Below are 19,104 nucleotides of genomic sequence, written 5' to 3'. Positions count from 1 at the left end.
TGTTGTTCAGTCAAATACAACAAACAAAAGCAGCGTTAATACTTGGTGTCAGGAGGTCACCATCACATTTCTAGTGTGCACGTGTGGAACATGTCTGCATACACATAGCTGCAATTAAAGCACGGATAGAAGCGTGTCCACATCCACAGTCCGCATCTGTCCGGGGGCAAGCGGAAACCATGAACTGGCCTTCAGGGGTACAGCTGTCTGCTTGTAGCTCCACAACAGTGGACTTTATTGGCATTAGGTAGCACTCCTTTACTTTTTGTTTAGTAAATATGGTATCTCTATCGCTACATTAACATAAATGCCAGTCTTTTCACATGCCTCTGCATAAGTAATAACATTCATACTTCTTTGTGGAAACAAGACGACTGACGACAAATACTGGGAGACACAATTAACAGTGCTATTGAAGGGAAAATACAATGAAGTTTTCAATATAATTTTTCACCTAAATGTAAGAATTTCAAATGAAAACTCAAAAAATAACACTAGGTCAAACTCACAGCCAATGATGGTCTATAAACTGTAACATTTGCTCACTAGACAGGTCAGCTATTACCACTGGTGTCCATAGTTCCTCTGGTGGTCCTTTGAAAGACAAGGGTCTGAGGAGGGACCACTGAAACCAGTAATAAACAAGCACTTTATTTACTATGTTTACAGAACCTGAGACCAGACAACACCACATTGGCACAGTAGAACTTATGGTAGAGTGCCAGTGTGCCAGTCTCCATTGTCTGACTCTGGATTTGACTCTTTTTTTTTGCTGCACAAAGAGGGGTACTTTCTACCCTTCCTTCCTGCTCGACTGCTACAAACACAAAGTGTCACTTGATTTCAGTTACGCAAAGGGCTCTGTTACGAAAGGCTGAGCATGGCTCTGGTTTTAAGGAACAGAGGAGCTCTGTAAACATAGGCTCAGGGAGGCCGCAAGATAGGAAAACAGTGCTGAAAAGTCTCACACCAACTAGACACTTTAACTTTGAGTCAAGTAGTCTACACTGTGGATTCAAATATTTTCAAGAAAGTCATCTTTTTGGTCACACAAACCTGGATAAACACACCACATAAAGGCAAGTGCTGCAGTTCTGGAGTACGTCTCAATGCTGGTGAAATACTAGATGAGGAAAAACTCACGATATTGACATAGAATACAAATATGCTCAACAAAAGGGCAGAAAAAGAGGCCAGCAAGACAAAGAGAGGGTGAGATAAGCCATCCTCCTCAGACGCCTCTCTTTGATGACCGTCCAGCCCAGAGAGATTCCCCTGAGAAGGAGGAAAACAAGTCTGAAGGCAGTCACAAGATCTGCAGAGGACAAAAAACCTGAATCAAGATGAGAGGCCTAACACAATGAGAGAGCTTTGACATAAACTCTGAGGCGAATGGGGCCTTCCAGACGAGAGGCTAAACACATGCACTGGCACTGCTACAGACACCCACAGGCAAGTCGATGGCTCACTGCCAACACTGCGAATGAACTCAGTCACCTCACTCTCTCACTCTAGCGTGCTTTCCTTCTCCCCTCTCTTTTGCTTTCGTCTTCTCCACAGAGTAGAGTGGGCCTCAGCCTTCAGCGGTGCGAGCCAAAATTTCATCCTCTTACCCCCCACCCTCCCTCTCCATTTTAGGAATGGCTGTGGAAATACTAGCACAGAGCACACAGACGGCTTCCAGCCTGCCAAGGAGACCAGGAGGCTGACTTCAAACAACAGTTAAATTCTACTGACATTAACAGTTAATCAAATCTCTGCCTGGTCTGACTTGGTAGCTTGACAGTCCGGCTCCAAAAAGCAGATTCAAAAAGCGTGTAACATATTTTTTGATAAGAGCCTTGATAACACAGCTTGGACCTTGATAGAATGGAGTGTGATCGACCCATCACTACAGCAGCACTGTACTGTTAATTATATGCCCATAAAAATATTTTGCACGTATTTTTACACAAAAAGAAACACAGAGTATTGAGCTGTCACGCAAGGACTTCTGTAATTACTATGACAGCCAAAGGAGATGATGGCTCCATTCAAAGGCATGGAGCTGTTGTGAAAAGGCAGATGAGTGTACTGTAATGGGCATATGGCTTGGTCTGGGAACAACATCAGAAGTCTATAAAGCAGTGCCCTAGAGAGTTGTGCTCAGGGGAGGGGGGCTGCTAGGACTCTCAGCCTAGGAATGTGGCACCCTGTCAGGTCTCATAAGGATTTATCTCCCTAGAGCCTCATTACCGAAGGGCCCTGGACAAGGAGGCTCTCGCTCGCTTACCCTTTCGCTCACTCACCCTCAACCTCAATACTGCACTGCTCACAAACACTATACGTGCATGCAAACACTTGCTTTCCAAATCATTTTCACATCTTTACTTGCAACATGGGTGGTCCAGGTCACATTTTCAAGCGCACACAAAAAGTCACTTGCTGTTCGTACCCTAATATCTTGTACAAATAAAGTTCTGACTTCATAATTTTAGAGAGGAACTAGTGGTCTTTTCCACCAATGTTTATTCAGGCTTTTTTTTTTTGGAGCCAACACATAGTAGCCATTACAACCAGAGCATATATTTACATTACATTTACTCATTTGGCAGATGCTTTTATCCAAAGCGACTTATAAGTGAGGCACAACACTAAAGCTTCAGTGCAGTAGGAGACCTTGGTGTAAGTACTAAGTAATAAATCTGTTCAATAAGGTGAAGTGCAAAGAGGTCAGGTAAAGGTAAATCAGGTAAACCTTGAAGAACTTCTGCATTGGTTTCAACCCTTATCTGCAGTTGCTGATTCCTCTACTCCCACCCTTTGCCTCCCTCCCCCTTCACCAAAATTTAACATGGAAACAAAGCTCTTGCAATTAATCCATTGATGCTTCAGTATTGGGGCCCCAAGAGGTTTTATAAGGTCAGGGTGCAGAAACAAGTTTAATCTACGTGGTAAGTACAGCTCTTTGAGACAGACACTGTGGAAACACTTAAGCATTTTCCAAGTGACCTCACCCATTTTTTGTTTTATCAAAACTATCTGTGGCGTTCTCTTTAACACTGCCATTACCCAGGGCACCATGCAAAGCCTGTTTCTGATTTACATTTCTCTTAAGAGGCTGAATAATGTTTTTCTTGACTTTCAGTGCAACAGAAACTCTATAAAGTCTTTAAACTCTTCATATTTAGGTGGTACAATGGTACATTCCTCTTGGTCTCTGTGTGTTAACAACCGCATAGCAAGAGCTTAACTAAACGAAACATAGCAAAGTAAAAGAGGAGGAAGTCACAGTGCAACAGCCAATAAAAAAATGAGAAGGTGCCTGCAGGCACCTTTAAATTAACCGTTGGACAACAGCAGGAAAAACACTCAGATCTGCCAAACCCTTGTGCAACGCCCTTTATGCTGCCAAGCAGTAATATCCAAGACCATGCTGACAAGGCAGAATGCCTCATCAGCTGGTAGACACTGTCACACTAACATTAAAAAACAGGATGACAACAGATCAACATAGGGAAGAGGTCATAATGTATGATATTTACTGTTGGTTAATTTCTAACACAGCAGACAGGATGACACCTATATGCCTGTAATTTTGTAAGTATGCTAAAAACACCCTGCAATGTCAAAAACCTCATCTTATTCATCTTTGCCAGTCAAAAATAATTTAATGCTTTCAGAGGAATCGCAAAAATCTTTGTATCCAAACTATCAAGTTCCTCCAACCTTTGCTGGACACAAAGCCAGGAAAGAGAATGAGTTACTAACAGGGAAGCAAAATCAAATATTAGGTAGCAGAGAGAAGCTATAAAAGGCAGCAGGTGAAATAATTATTGCCTGTGTGCCGGCTTGATATATAGTGCAGCTCCTGGCAGGCAGGTGGCTAGAGCATTACTATTAGTACCAAACAGTGAAAGTACAGCCCAACACCCAAAGCTGATTCTGCCTTACCTCTGCTCAACTTTCATACAGGAACTCTGTGGTCACAACACAAAGTCAGCAACCAAAGACGCTGTGAGAAATGTGTGAACACCCAGTCAACTTTGACACAACTATAATTTGTCTGACGGGAAGAGGTGCAATCATGTCCTTTAACCACAGCCTGTCACACCTTTCATTTTGAATCTGACTAAACAACACTAGCATATTAAAAACAATTAAAAAAAATACAGATGATTATGAAACTGAAAATGAAAGTATAGTATTGAGATGTAAACAATGTTCAAATGTAGCACATAAAACCTTAATAGAGATTATCTTTAGCTTTGACACTGTCAGACATGAATCACCATTTAAACTATAACTTCAATCGGCAGTGGACAGTAAGTATACTTGTCATCAACAAATCTGTCCAAAGCCACTTTGAATGTCATGACTATTATTTTCACACACACAAAAAAATAAAATAATGAATTTAGCTTCAAAAGCACACTAGCACTGAAAGAAATCAGGTTCAGAATCCACCAATGAGACCTCAGTCTCCAAGGTTTGTAGATGATTATGGGCAACGATCATTTTGTTTGCTGTAATCAGTTAGGTTATCACTCAAAACTGTGGTGTTTCTGATTTCCCAGCCATGAAAAGGCAAATACACACCTCAAAATTAAAATTAAAATACAGAACAAAATTTTTCTTTTGTTACTTTGGTTCACTTTGTTACTGTAAAATGATTGATGATAAAGATTCAGCCATCATTAACAGATTTGACATGTTCTCGGTTTCATGACAGGAAGGACACGTTTGCACCAACAAAAGCCCAAATACTGGTGACACAATGAAATATGATCCAGGAAGTCCAGTTGGAGCAGCAGATTTATGTGTTTAAAAGCTTATTATTTGCCAAAACAAAGCACAATGATTTGTAATACTCAGACAGGATTTTACAACTCTGGAAAGTTATCATAGCGGCAATGGTTTTAACTTTCGTTGCAACAGTCCTGAGGTAACCAGCAGAAATACAGTATTCACATTACAAAGTAACCCCCCAGGCAATGCGTGTAATGATGCGTTGCGGTAAAAGTTGAATTTTTTTGCCACATGAGGCAGCATTGTTTTTCTACCATAACCTGAATGCTTGTGATTTTATAACTTGGATTTAAAATCACTTCTTTTTATTTGCAAAAATATGATATTTTCACATGTCAGGTGATGGACAAAGGCATCAAAACAAGTCAAACAGGAAATAGTGTGGGTAACTTTTTTTGTAATTAGTTGGAGGCTAAGAATATATTTCTGATAATAGCAGGTAGGGTGTATCGAAGAAAGAAATGTATTCTTCTGGTTTCTATTGTGACAAAAATATACCAAATGACAATTCTAACAGTGCTTAAGTTTGAATTTTGTATCATCATATTTTTGTTAAAATGAATACCTCTAAGACCAAAAAAAAGAAAAATATTTACTCATGATCAAATTGTCAGATTAAAATAATTAAATTTTTGGCGGGAACAATCAAATGGCTTATATTAGTTTTTCAACAGCTTATATCATTAGCATCACCTTGACAATAGACTGGAAAAGTGCTTCTCTGACATGACAGACGAGACAGAGGCGGAAGAGAGATGAACAGAGACAGTGATTGGCTGGCTTGTACCTCCAGATGTGGTCGTCCAGCTGTATCCAGGCTGGACAGTAGAGAAGCTATTGGATTTCCTGCCTGTTCCCCTGCTGCCAGCCGCCTCAGCGACACTGTGTGAAATTACATAAGGCTCTACCCTCCCCCTCCCTGCTGGCCGGCATAGAACTGAGGCCTTCACACACTGCCTCAGCCAACTCCAACTCCCTGTATCCATGGAGGCGAAGGCACTCCACCAGAACACACTGCAGGATCTGAAAGCTGCTCCCTCTGTTCACGGACACACGCCGACACCATCAATACACATTTTACATAATTACTCTGATCGATTAATTACAACAGTCAAAAGTTGTTTGGGTAAATTCAAAAAGAGTTCACCAATAAAAATGTAAGTAATCTCAGAGGGAACGCTGACTCCCGACCTCAAGAACAGGTTCCTACCTATGAATGATTCCTTTGGGATACACCCAGATACAAAACCAGTTAAATTACAACGGGAGAGTACTGAGCAGTTCAGTATTTGTGCATTTGTTTAGACGGCTGAGTAAACATTTGATGAAAGGTTGTGATTTAAATTCTCTATTAAAACATACACAGCCCAATATATATATAGAGTGGACTGTGTGTCTTATAATAAAGAGAGAGGGCAAGACAAGAGACTGACTAGGCCAGTTAAAACTTTATGGATTTTGAACAGTCCACTGGTCTGGTCCCAGTATGCCCAATGGCCAGTTCAACTATAAAGGATTCTCATTTTTCTCTTCTTTTTCTACCTCTCACCTTGGTCAGGTGTTGCCATGTGTCTCCAGCTTCAAATTAAAAGCCCTATGCAGATTGCAACTTTGTGACATTGCAGCAGCAGCAATAATTATTCAGCACCAGGTTGCTACTGCGAATGTAACCCCACCCCACATGTCACACTACACCAACATATGCCAACTGATGAAATGCTTTGTGTTGCCCCGTGTCTTGTTATAATTTGCGCTTGAAAACACCACAAAGATTATAAATTGTATACACATGTACATACATCAGCTGTATGTATTTGCAACCCAAAAAACACCTGAAGACGAGACATTTCAGAAAGAGACAAAACAAACTGGTCAACCCAACTGTAGGTTACAGCTCATATTAACAGCTTTGCTTTGATTTGTTTAGTTTTCCAATGTCATTCCAAGAAGCCAAGGCAAGAAATTGTGTCTAATGAAATTTTACTCCTTTTAACGCAAAACTGTTTTTATGACTTACTTATCAGTAGAGCTGGAGAATCGATTTGATTCAATTCTTGGAGATTAAGTTACATCAGAGAAAAATGTTGCGCAACGTGCTTCTCAGAATCTATCCCAGGAACTTTTCTGCATTGAAATTGTGTGCATGATAGGCAAAATTTTAAACTAATTTCCTAGTTAGAAAAACAATTTGTTTAATTTGGAAGTTGTAAAACTAAAAGACATGACCCATCAATATGTCTACATGTGCATTAGAAAACCTATAGGTGTCTGGTAGCGCGTAGCGCAGTGGGTTACGCAGGGGGTTACGCAGGCGCCCCATATATAGAGGCTACAGTCCTCGCTGCAGCTGGCCCCCGGTTCGACTCCCGCATCGGACGGCCCTTTCCTGCGGATCATTCCCCCTCTCTCTGCCTCCCCATTTCCTGTCTCTCTACTGTCCTGTCCATTAAAGGCACAAAAAGCCCCAAAAAAACAAAAAAAAACCTATAGGTGTCATCTGCAGTATTCATACAGCATATTGTAAAAAGGACATACATCTACACACAGACCGTCAATAGCAGCTGCATCAACTATGTACAGACATCCACTTCAATGATCACTCTGACCACAGGAAGGGCAGAAACTAAAAGTCTGCTCACTAATTCATATGTACTGTTTGCAGTGGCAACACGAGCCTGATATCTGCAGGCAGCTGTTTGCTCGTGAAGTAAAGTAGAATCAACACACTGTAAAGTTGACTTCTGCGGCCTGACACCTCGTTGCCAGAGATCGCCTCAACAAATAAAAACAGAGCTCAGATCAGTGTGCAGAGTCTTTTTTCAGTCTTCTCTTGAAGATTCTATCTCTAGCTTCACTACGACCTCGCCAGCGTCAGCTAACCACCCTGAGTCGAGACAGTCCAGTAAACTGCGGCGGAGCCGCATAGACTATAATTATTCACGTCACAGAGTCGGGGACTGTTGTGACTCAAAGCAGGTTACAGCCTTCATCTATGTTACTCTTTAACTTAAAATAACCTTTTTGTGCATTTTTAAGTTTCTTAACTAAACCACTTACAACAAGTGAAGTTTACTGAGGAAAAGTACAACTGCAAGAATCAATAGTGGGTCGTTCAATTAAAAATTACTATTAACCGGAAAATCGTTTTTTAATCTAGCCCTACTACTCAGACACTAGACACTAAAGACGTTTGGTGTATTCTATTAAAATGTTTTTTGTAAAAAAAAAAGAAAAAAAAATCCATGTAGACTCAACAAAGTGTCAAAAAGCATTACCTTGGTGTCACAGTAAAACTCAACTCAACTTGAGGCACTGAATCAAAAGCGTTAAATAACAATTATTAACAGCTCTGCCTGGTTGCCAGCTTGAATCAAAACAATTTCTTCTACAAGTGGATTCATATCAGCCTGATAATACCCTAAATTAATTACCCCCAAAAATAACCGAGAATTTACGATTGACGACTAATCGATCACTGGTGAAGTGTAAACGATTGCTACAAATGATTATTTGTTAATTACTGATGCACAAAATTACTCTCTGCAGAAACCCCTTGGATGGCATTACACCAAACACTCCTCCGCTCAGGACACAATGTGACAGCATCGCTCTGATGTATGAGGTCTCAACTTACGAATCCCTCTTTATTCTCTGTTGGCTCTGCTCTTTAAGCCCACCTGACATTCAGCTCTCCATCCTGAGGAGCAGGAAATAAAACTGAGGAGTACACTTGTCTGTTGGGCTGACCTACTTCCTCCTCACTGCTACTTAATTATTCAAGAGCTTTGAAATGTTCTTCTGTATGGCAGCATGCAACCCGAGTGCCTGTGTTTGCCCCTCATGACGGCAACCTCACACAGCTTCCATTTATGCATGAGGGGGTTCAAGTGTGTGTGTGTGTGTGTGTGTGTGTGTGTACAGTGTCAGAGTGTGTGCATCTGAGCGCACTGCCAAACACTAATGGCCATACATGCCTGCGTTATTTACACAAACAACATGTCAAACAAAACATCTCACCTAAATTTGATACACAAGGTTTTAAATTATGGACAGAGAACGGTTCGGTGGCAGAAAAACGTAAACACAAAACACAGACAACACGTCACACCAGCAGCTCAATGTTTTGATGTGTTCACAGGACTGATTTTGTTCCAAACTGCACAGTCATGGATCCAGTGCACGTCAAGGCAGGAGTTCAATCCTTCCACACAACCACACTATAACCTGTAATTACACTTCATACCTCTCACTCTTACATCACTCATATTTACAGTGTAAGATCATCAACCCCAAGGTGTGTCCTCTTCGCCTCCCTCACTATGCTCTCTACAAGGTGAAAAACAAACTATGCTCTCACACAAATTCCTGATTAGCCAAAGAGGCCAATCGGAGATATAAATATAACACTACCCCTAGCTGTAGCCTACACACAAACAAGAGTAATGTCCTATAACATGCTGTCATCTGTGTTGCGTAACGGAGTCAAGTGAATCACTTACCACAGAGCCATTTCTAATCTCTGCTAATCCGCTGTCTGCCTCTCTTTTAGTATGTTTAAATAAGGGTGACTGATTGTAATAGCAACTCCATTTCATAGCCAGGGAAACCTGAATAAAAAAATCTTATGAATAATAAATGTTTTAAAGTTTGAATTTAATTAATGCCTAATTACATACAAAAAAAAAAAACAATCAAAAGGCTATTATAAGAGGCTCTTAAAAAATAGTCTTTTGAGCTTCCAATTCCATACAATGAAGGGACACAAGTAATTATTTTGATGATTGATTAGTTTGGTGAACTTCTATTATACTACGCAGTTATTTCCTTGGTATTACCAATGAAGCAAAAAATAAATTAAGTGGCTTAGAAGGCCATGTTTGCGCATGTGTTCATGTCTTTAAAAAGGAGCAGTTAGAGAGGATCTCCAAAAACACTGAATAACTGAGAAATTCATTCACACGTTAAAAAGCAAAAATAGGAAAAAAAAATATCCAACTATCACTATTTGGACATGTTGTATAATACCTTTGATAACATAAGCAATATAAGTCAATTAAGTTATGTGACAGTTCAGGTTAATTCCATTTAAGCACATCAATAAACATGAAAATGATGGCAGAGGCAATGACCGACTATCTCTAGGCTTCACAAAGACATTCTATCACATACTCAGAACACTAGAAACATCTAATGTTAAAACAATATGAGGGCACTGAACTGTTTTTGTTTAGATTACAGTTTAGACAGACAGGTAATGCAATCTACAAAATGTATATTGCTTTCTTCTGGCAATTTTGAATGCAAATTTTAATTTTCAATTGACACATATGTAGCCTAAAGAATTTACATTACCTATCCCTATTTTTCCTGTTTCTATTGAAATTGCAGCAGGTCAAGTACAAAAGGTAAGTGGTAAACTACCCAAGGTTTAAAAATCCCCAAAAAATGGAAATATATGAGGCCTTTACCAGGGATTAAGAAATTGGAATGAACTTTGATACTACACCCTCTGATGCAGTATTAGGACAATGCTGTGCTGCAGGAAGCAGTACTGTATATTGATATCAGAATGGTGAGAAAAAGGCAAGCAACAAAAGAAGACTGTTTGGTCAGGGGTTCATCCTACAGCAAGATAATGACCCAAAACATTAGAAGGAAAGAACCAGGCACTGGCTTCACATAGGGGAAGACCAGGACAGTCAACAGACTTAAACCCCATGGAGCTGGTTTAGGATGACCTGGAACAGTGTTGGGACAAACAATATATTACAACATAACAATATTTGATTTCCAATGTAGAAAAAATACCATGAGTGTGTTTGGCTGCTGAAAGAGTCAAAAAATTATATTGAATTTAGGGTTTAAGATTGCGTCGTTCTTTCTTTTCTTTTTTTTTTAAACTCATTATCATTATTATTATTATTATTGTTATTATTATCATTATATCTTTATTATCCATTTGTTCTATGCTTCAGTTTCAGAGTACAAAGACATTACACGATGTCAAATTGAGTAACTGGAATAATGTAGGTGTTCTAAAACTAGCCTGTTATTAAATGACATTTCGGAAAGGAATTTTGTTTAATATGAGCAACATCTGAACAGTATTTATGAAAGACTATCTAACAAGTCAAATAAAAGAAGAGAGAATGAGAAAATAACTAACTAAACTTGAACATCACTTTTTGTAATCATCGTTGCCACAGCATCAGGTATCAATATTATCAGTAGTCTCTTTATCAAAGAATTACGTTTTCTGAAACAGGTCTGGCGATTCATCCACTCAGAAGGCAAAGGAATAGTCTAAATATTGTTGAAAACCACAATGCCAAAAATATGAATGTTTACAGAAGTCACAGACAATCATAACATATCATACACTTCCTATAAGGGAAACAATAATAATTATAATGTTTAAGAGCAGCAGCTGTTTGTTAGATGACAATGTGCAACAAAATCTCAACAAAAATGAAACAAATGAGAAATGTTGGTTTCATTTCTTTAATCTAAGTGCTTTCAGAACTAAAATCAAATCAGAGCTTAAAGAATGCTCATGGAGGAACATCCATAGGCCCTCTGCTATTTCAACATCATAATATCTCAACTTCTTTTCCTCTAAGTTATACTGCCATTAACGTGTGCAAACAAGCAATGCTGGTAATTGGCAAAGGAATTCAATTTTTAAAAAGGTATGTAATGCACAGTTAACACAAAATAAAAATCATAATTACCTGAGGAATGGCTATTAGATCAGTTTGCTGAGATTCGAATTGGTGGTGCTAGTTACAGCAGAACTGATGTGCACACCTTGGGAGTAAGGTCTACTTACCGAGGATAATTTCAGGCGGGAAAACACAGAATTATTAATTGGTTGTAAATATGCTGGTCTTTTGTGGTCTTGGGCTAATTGTCATTTCACGTAAGGGATTTGTAATTTGATTGTTTTATGCAGGAAAGTGTAGCAAATAGTAAAAGTGAGAAGTGTGACTCTGATTTGACCTTGTTATACGGAAAAACTGCTGGGTAAAAATAGCTAGCTCTCACAGATAGTGTGAGAATTCACTGATTTTGTGTTAGCAACAGATATATCCCACAGCTTTTTTGAGCTCTACAGAGTGAGACAGAATCAGTGACCTAACTAACTCCTAGGCCAGCAGGCACACATACCCTTTGACGACTACATCCTTACAACTGCATCCTAAATTTCAAAGTGAGAGGGTATTAAAGAGGAGGAAAAAATCACGAGGCTATAGGCTTGAAGCATCTGCATGGGTTTCTCAAACATCTCACAATCATGATTTTTCCATTTGGTAATCCCAAAAAACAGTATAACTTCAGCCCCAATGCAGCCACTAACTGAGGTGGCACTCTGTCCAGTTCAATGGCACTTTGATTGCGAGTAATTTGAGGCAGTGCAACAGACCAGCTGTGCTTGATCATAATATTCTACCACACTGAGGCAAGCATAACATTCTCCACACACGAAACCTACCAGGTGCAGTCCACTGGTGAGCAAGAAATGCTAGACAGCTGCTGTTACTCATTCAGTGAGAGGGATACTGGGAGGGAATGCGCCTGGAAGGCAGTTTCACGGTGACTGCCTCATATTTCCCTCTTTGGGTCTGCATGTCAACTTAAGGGTTCATAAAGTGCACCGCAACATACCAAACTTGTGTCACTTCCCTATACTCATTGTTTCATGTGCTGTTATTACAGTAAAGATAAAATTTCAGTTCAATATACAGCGTGAAGTGCTCACTTGTAAAACACTTAAATCTAAATAGAACCATGACTGGATTTACCCAAATCACAGAAACTCACCTTTGATACAGATTAAAGCTGAAATAACACAGCTAGGGAAGATGGTGACTTGTGATTTATTGTCAAATCCAACCTACTAATCATCTGAAATCCAGGATGATATTTCAACAAAAGCTACATGAAAAGCAAAATAATATCTTATGGCCCTGAAACACCAAGCAGACAGGTTGTGTTTGGCTGTAGGTGGCCAAACATCATTGACTCTAGTCAGTTCTTATCACCTGTCATTCAGCAGGTCGAACCAGGATGTTGATTCATGCATGTTGGCTGACCAAGCTCAAGTAAAAATCAAGAAATCATCGATTAAGGTAAGGAGGCTTTCTTACACCACAACTTGTCTTCTCAGAGAGCTCTTGCATACAGGCTGTGTATGGTTCCTAACAAGCTTGTCTAAACCTGAACCATTTCTAATAACTAAACGTAGCCATTTGGTTTTTGGAGCTTGCTGTCAGCACAGTATGGCATGGTGTGAAGCACTCAAACTCGATTTGGGATGGGGAAAAAGAAGCGTTAGAGAGGCTGTCTAGCTAGTTATCTTCACAGGGTAGCAGTCACAATCAAGAACGCACATGAACAGGTTACATTCCCCACATAAAATAACAGGCAAAGCATAAACAAAACATTTCCCCAATGTTTTACATAATTGCACAAACCACTTTTCTGGTGTTGTGTACCAGAAAGCTAGTATCTGTCAGTGGAAAACAGCATCATGCCATTTGTACTGTAAGGGACATCACATTACACAAGTAGAAAAGCAGTTGTATCTGGCAGTATAGAGCAGGAGTTGTATATTCCACTGAAGCAAATGTTGCAGCAATGCAGCTTGAGCAACATTCTTGTAGGTTGTGTTTTTATGACTGGTCTATATGGTATTTTCATTACTTGCTCATAACTGCTAAGAAACAATAAAAAATGGTTATATGTTTTGTACAATAAAAACAACTGTTTATTTTACAGGGCTGGTCTAGTAAATTCCTCTTAATTTTACTCTTGCTCTTTAAAAAAACAAACAAAAAAAACATATATAAGCACTACAAAATACTCTTATTTGATTGCTGGATTTTTAATTACAATAACAGTGAACCACCTCTCTGACAGTGACAAAGAAAGGTGACAATTCATGACATTTATGACTTTGAAGGGCAGAGATTGAATTTTTATGGAAATCTTTTATAATTCGTGATGATGCAACATGCTTTTTCTTCTCACAAGAATTCACTGTGAGGATTTATCTTTTTACAGACAATAAAATGAGCAAGACCTCTCCCCTTTCCAGTTTCATAACTATGTTGTGTTTCATAATATGAGCAGAAATTGAACTAGCAGTGAAATAGTCTCCCTGGGGCACCACACTGAGCACAGGATTATCTTTGCCCCCATTACCCTTTTGGATAAGGGGGAGATATCTCCTCACTCTCATTTAACTCTTTACAGTCCAAACTGCAAAGCCACCGATGTACTGTGAGTGCACATAACTCAAGGCAGCAATGTCACAGTGTTATGGATTATAAGCAGACTTTGTGCTCTCTAGAACGCCTTGTCAGCCCTGTTACACCAATTGTCTCCAGGCACAATTACTTAGTATTATACCTGACAACTGTATGTTTAAGCGCTAACTAAACTGTTCCCATATCACAAATGAACCAAACTGTCAGCTAGACAAACTTGGAGCCAAATGTTTGTTCAGATTCAAAATGATCCTTTGTTCAGATACTTCCTTATTTGAACCATTACTTTATTTATATATTCTCTTGGAATTTATTTAGGGGAAGTTGTTGTATTCAGTCTGTGTAAAGGCAACTGTAAACACTGATGCATTCGAGAATTGTGGCGTATTCCAAAAATCAACACACACACACACACACACACACACACACACACACACACACACACACACACACACACACACACACACACACACACACACACACAAGAAGGAACCATATTAAGACAAATGGAAGGGTAATAACTAAATAAAGATGTTTGTAGAAAAATATTACACTCAGCCGAGTGATCTCAAAACATCTATCAATTGATACTGGCAACCAAGCCCCAACATACCTCTTGATGATGCTGTGTTATTTTTAGTGCTTTCTAGCTGAGGTGGGCCACAATCAGCAAATTCTATGTATTTACTGAGTGTGGTTATTGTTTAGAGGTCATCAGCTGCTAAGTGGATCACCAGATGAGATACATCAAGATCATGGTCAACCACCTTGTCTAAACCATTTCCAGGGGGAATCCCTGGGTTACATAAACAAAAAGAGTTCACCAAAGTCATAAAAAACTATAACTACTAATGGTATCTAGCTATGCAGACAGTTTCAGTTTAACCCTACCAGGTTTTCAGGTGTTGCCACATATCCAGTTACATCCACTGTTTTGGGCTGGCAACAGATGTTTCAGAGACAGATGTCTCAAAACCTGTATATGGCTAGATACCACCAAAGGGTGGTAAGTGAAAAAAATGTTTCTGTTTTGGGTGAACAAACTTCTCAGCAAAAAGAAATGACAGCAGTTCCAATAAAGTGCTTGAGTATGTCATCTTTTGTTTGACTTCTGGTGAAGCTCAATGGGCGCTAGTTCAAATGAGGATCAAAATGCACTTAACTTCATAATAGGTGTCACATTAAGTGCCCCAGCCATACAAATGTTGACAATCCCATCAATTCAAGATATTCCTCTACAAGATAAATAAAATTAACACAACAACTTAAGCTTTAAATTGATGTAAACATCCTCTGAATGAAAAATGTAACTCGTTGCCCAGTGTATGTGACTTATTTTCAGAGGGTCAAAGCTATAAAGATATGAGTGACACATACCTCATAAAAAATGTGAGGAAGTACTGTATTTTGGAGTAAGATGTTTTCTTGGATGTTAGTGCAATGCTATAATAAGTTAATGCAAAATACAACTGTGTATTCACTGAAACCTTCACTCACAGGTAGATTTGGCTGTGTCACAATTTAAATTCAGTCACCTTCATGTCCAGAGGCAGTGATTATGATGCAAAGAAACGTTCTCAAACTGCAAAGTCACATCCAAAAAGTATATTGTATCCGACTGCTTATCATGGAAGTGGCAGCAGAGATTGGGCAGCTGACAAAAACAGACATCCTCTCTTTCCCACAGCAATACATGTTTACTTTTGTGTAATAATGACCATATAATTTGAGGTAATGTTCTGTCCCTTGGCATTACACAGAGTCTGTCTATTAATATGTCAAACAACGTGTCTGTAAAGATGTGCCTGCTCTAAAAGTTTGACATCGCTCAGTTGGCAAGGGAGACCGTCTTAACAATAACGCTTGCTTGTACAAAAGGACATCTATCATTAATAGAAGTAAATCTTACGCAGCCCACCAACAAATTACGTTCAAGTTATAGAAATGGACTAAGGTTGAAAAGCACAATCCAACTCGAAAGCAAGTACATTGTCACAACAGCAACTTATCAATCCGAGACAAACAGCCATTTAACGCTAACTCACCTGTCGGTCCCATTTACTAGGATCTGTGACATGACATCAAGCTGATTAGACCAGTATAATGAACAAATCACGGCTTATCACCCATCTGACAACAAAGCAATGCGGTGCCAGCTAACGTTAGTTTAAATATCGACAGTTCACAATAAGTCAACTTCATATTAAATCCATGTTTACAAACGCAAACCGGACGCTTTTGTGCACAGCTAAGTTAGCAGGCTAACCAAGTTAGCCAGACATCACAATATATTGACAAATAGTAGACAGTTGACATTATTTATCAAAAGTAGGAAATGGTAGCGTTATGAGTGGAATTGTGTGTTTACCTACAGAACACCAATGTAGGTTTAATTCTGTACAACAAAATTAGCGTTAGCTACTCCGCAGTTCTGACAGCTAGCTTAGGTAGCTAGCACCGTTAGCCGTTGGCTAGCATAGCCTAGCCATGTAGCACGTGTTCCTGATTTATAAAATAATTAACTAGCTGATGGTAACCAGACAACTAAGAGTATTGTAGTGAGGTGAGCAAACAGCTAGTTGGACTGTTCTCTAACATTACATTTCTCAAAGGTTCGACGACCCGTGTAGCTGAACACAACGTATAGCCTCGAAAAGGTCAATACTGCTATGTATGTTTCTCCTCCAAATAATAGCCGGACCCCGTCGTCCAACAACAGAACAGACAGACCCCCCCCCCTGCCCAAACCAACGGACAGCCAGCCATGGAAGCTAACTAACCTTAGCGGCGGGGCAAGAGAAACCATTCGGCGGTGTTATCGTACAGTAGCTAATGTCCCAATCCTCGTCAGTGGGTCCAATTTCGCTTAAAGAGCTTCTCGCTTCGATTGAGTGTCTCGCCCCTGAATTAATCCACACGAAAGAGTAGTGTTCGTTTTCATTTGTTCCGCTGGCGGTTTTCAGCTATGTCGTGCCTGTTCCTGCACAACACAGTGGTCTGGTACTACTCCCTGAGCCGCTGCTGGTGAGACCATAGCGGGGCTGAACCGCCTCTCTCTCTCAATAGGTCCGCATGCTCTCTCGCCCCTCCTCTTTACTCAATGACTGCACATTTCCCATGGCCACAACAAATTCGGTGATATAGTGATGTAGTCTTAAAGTCAGTGATTATCATAAGACACCAAAACAAAACAAAAAATTCTTAGGATCTGCCTATGCCTGATCTCCACTCCTGCTCATGACCTGTACAGAGCCTATTTCTGCACATATCATCTATTTAAACATATTTCTTTATAGATTTCTGTATGCTATACATATGATCGGATTATCTAAAAAGCTTACACCAAGCAATTGCTGATTTTTGCATTTCTCTACGAAAGTAAAGTATAGGCTATATGTTGCTTTAATTTTCATCTATGTCTTACAGCGCAAAAATGTTCTGTCTATGCTTATATTAAACTCAAAACACTCACTAGTAAACTTAGTGTTTAGGTTTACCATCACCTGAATCACTACATTCCTGCTGTTCAAATATATAGTTGGCACACATTGTCATATCATCAAAAAAATATATTGTCCCTCACACTACAGCTAAGAGGACAAAACCTTCTGTATTCTCTCTTTCTCCCTCCCTCCCTGCCCCAGCCTGAACTCAAGGGGTCAGTTGAAGCGTTGACACTCCAGGAAGTCTACATCTGTGCTGCTTGATGCCCATGGAGAAGTACAAGCTGTGAATACAGTGACTTAACACTGAAGGATAGTATTTGGGAGACCACAACATCCCATGCTGTGTACATAGTTGATGACTCTGCTGAAGCCTGTGCTCTGTAAATGGGCTGAAACCTCTTTGTCTGCTTCACACTGCTACCCTGGCTTCTAAAACCGCCACCCATATTGCTGCTATTTCACTCACAGAAAAGATTTTGTTCAAAAACATTTAAATCAGTCAGTGCGGCTCATTAAAGTAAGAAACCTGCTGCTACATAATCCTGGTTTTGACAGGCGAAGGTAATTAGTTTCAATTAATTGTATATTGTATAATTTTAGTTATGTATTAAGTCATTCAACTTGGACAAGACATTGGCAACCTGACTTTGCCATATAACTATCTGGCACACTTCAGGCAGACTATATCTTGACCTAAATTTTAGCGGCAGCCTTTCCTATGATGTCAGATGGGATTGTTTTTCTTCCCCATGTTTTTCTTTCTGCTCTGTGGTTTGGAAGATCCCCTCTAACCACCATCTATTCATCCACCATCACAGAGCAGGAAAGAGAACTGTTTATTTCAGCGGGGCTTTCTGGACCCAGGCATCTGTCGGTATAATCTATCCCCTATCTCTGCAATGCCCAATTTGTCAGCTCACTGATAAAGCACAAATGTTTCTCGCTTGCCAGTTTTGATGTCAACAGCTGTGTTTCATCTGTAGCCAGATCCCCTGTGGAGTTAAATGGAGCTTCAGACAAAGCACAAATGGACAGATGAATTTTCCTGAGATCCTCAAATCTCACAACCAGTAAATACTTCATATCTGAACAAGGGACACTTTCAATGACTGCATTAATAAATTTGCAGTCCACTTCAGGGGGAAACACCTGAGGCATCTCTTCTTCGACTTACTCAAAAGAACAAGAGAGGATTGTTTCAATGGAGCCAGAGCCCACATGAAACACACCACTGGGAATGACTACATCAGCTAAGCAGACTTCAGAGATTTCAAAGGCTGTCAGTTGATGGATGCACTGCAGACAGTCATTACAGTTCTGAAATAAAAGATGAGCAACAGACAGTCCTTCAAAACAGAGAGGAGGCTGGAGGGAAAATCCTCATCAAAACAGCCCTCTTAAAAGATGAGCTGCCATCCGGAGTCTACCAGATTAACGGAGCTCCCCTTTGTGAATGATCGGCTTTGATTACAAATTCAAATATTCTTTTGCTGGTGCCATCTTCCCAAACTGTGGCTGATTAGAAACACATTATTACACTCTGCCATTCTTTGTTTTCTGTTGTCTTCAGGGGTAGATCTTAAAGCATGTTCACTTAGACT

At 39.7% G+C, this 19,104-nt stretch overlaps 1 protein-coding gene across 1 annotated transcript in view; it reads right to left on the bottom strand.

Annotated features, from left to right (window-relative positions):
* ncor2 (nuclear receptor corepressor 2) overlaps positions 1 to 17,032 on the bottom strand; it is an 86,132-nt gene extending 69,100 nt beyond the window's left edge. Inside the window, 1 exon segment of the mRNA XM_022751495.1 lies at positions 16,838 to 17,032. The gene's annotated coding sequence lies outside the window, so the exon portion shown is untranslated.
* Positions 17,033 to 19,104: the final 2,072 nt, after the last annotated feature.

This window comes from Seriola dumerili, unplaced genomic scaffold (assembly GCF_002260705.1).
Source record: "Seriola dumerili isolate Sdu_G_001 unplaced genomic scaffold, Sdu_1.0 BDQW01000017.1, whole genome shotgun sequence".
NCBI classification, from domain to species: domain Eukaryota; kingdom Metazoa; phylum Chordata; class Actinopteri; order Carangiformes; family Carangidae; genus Seriola; species Seriola dumerili.
This window is presented reverse-complemented; position numbering and strand designations above follow the sequence as displayed.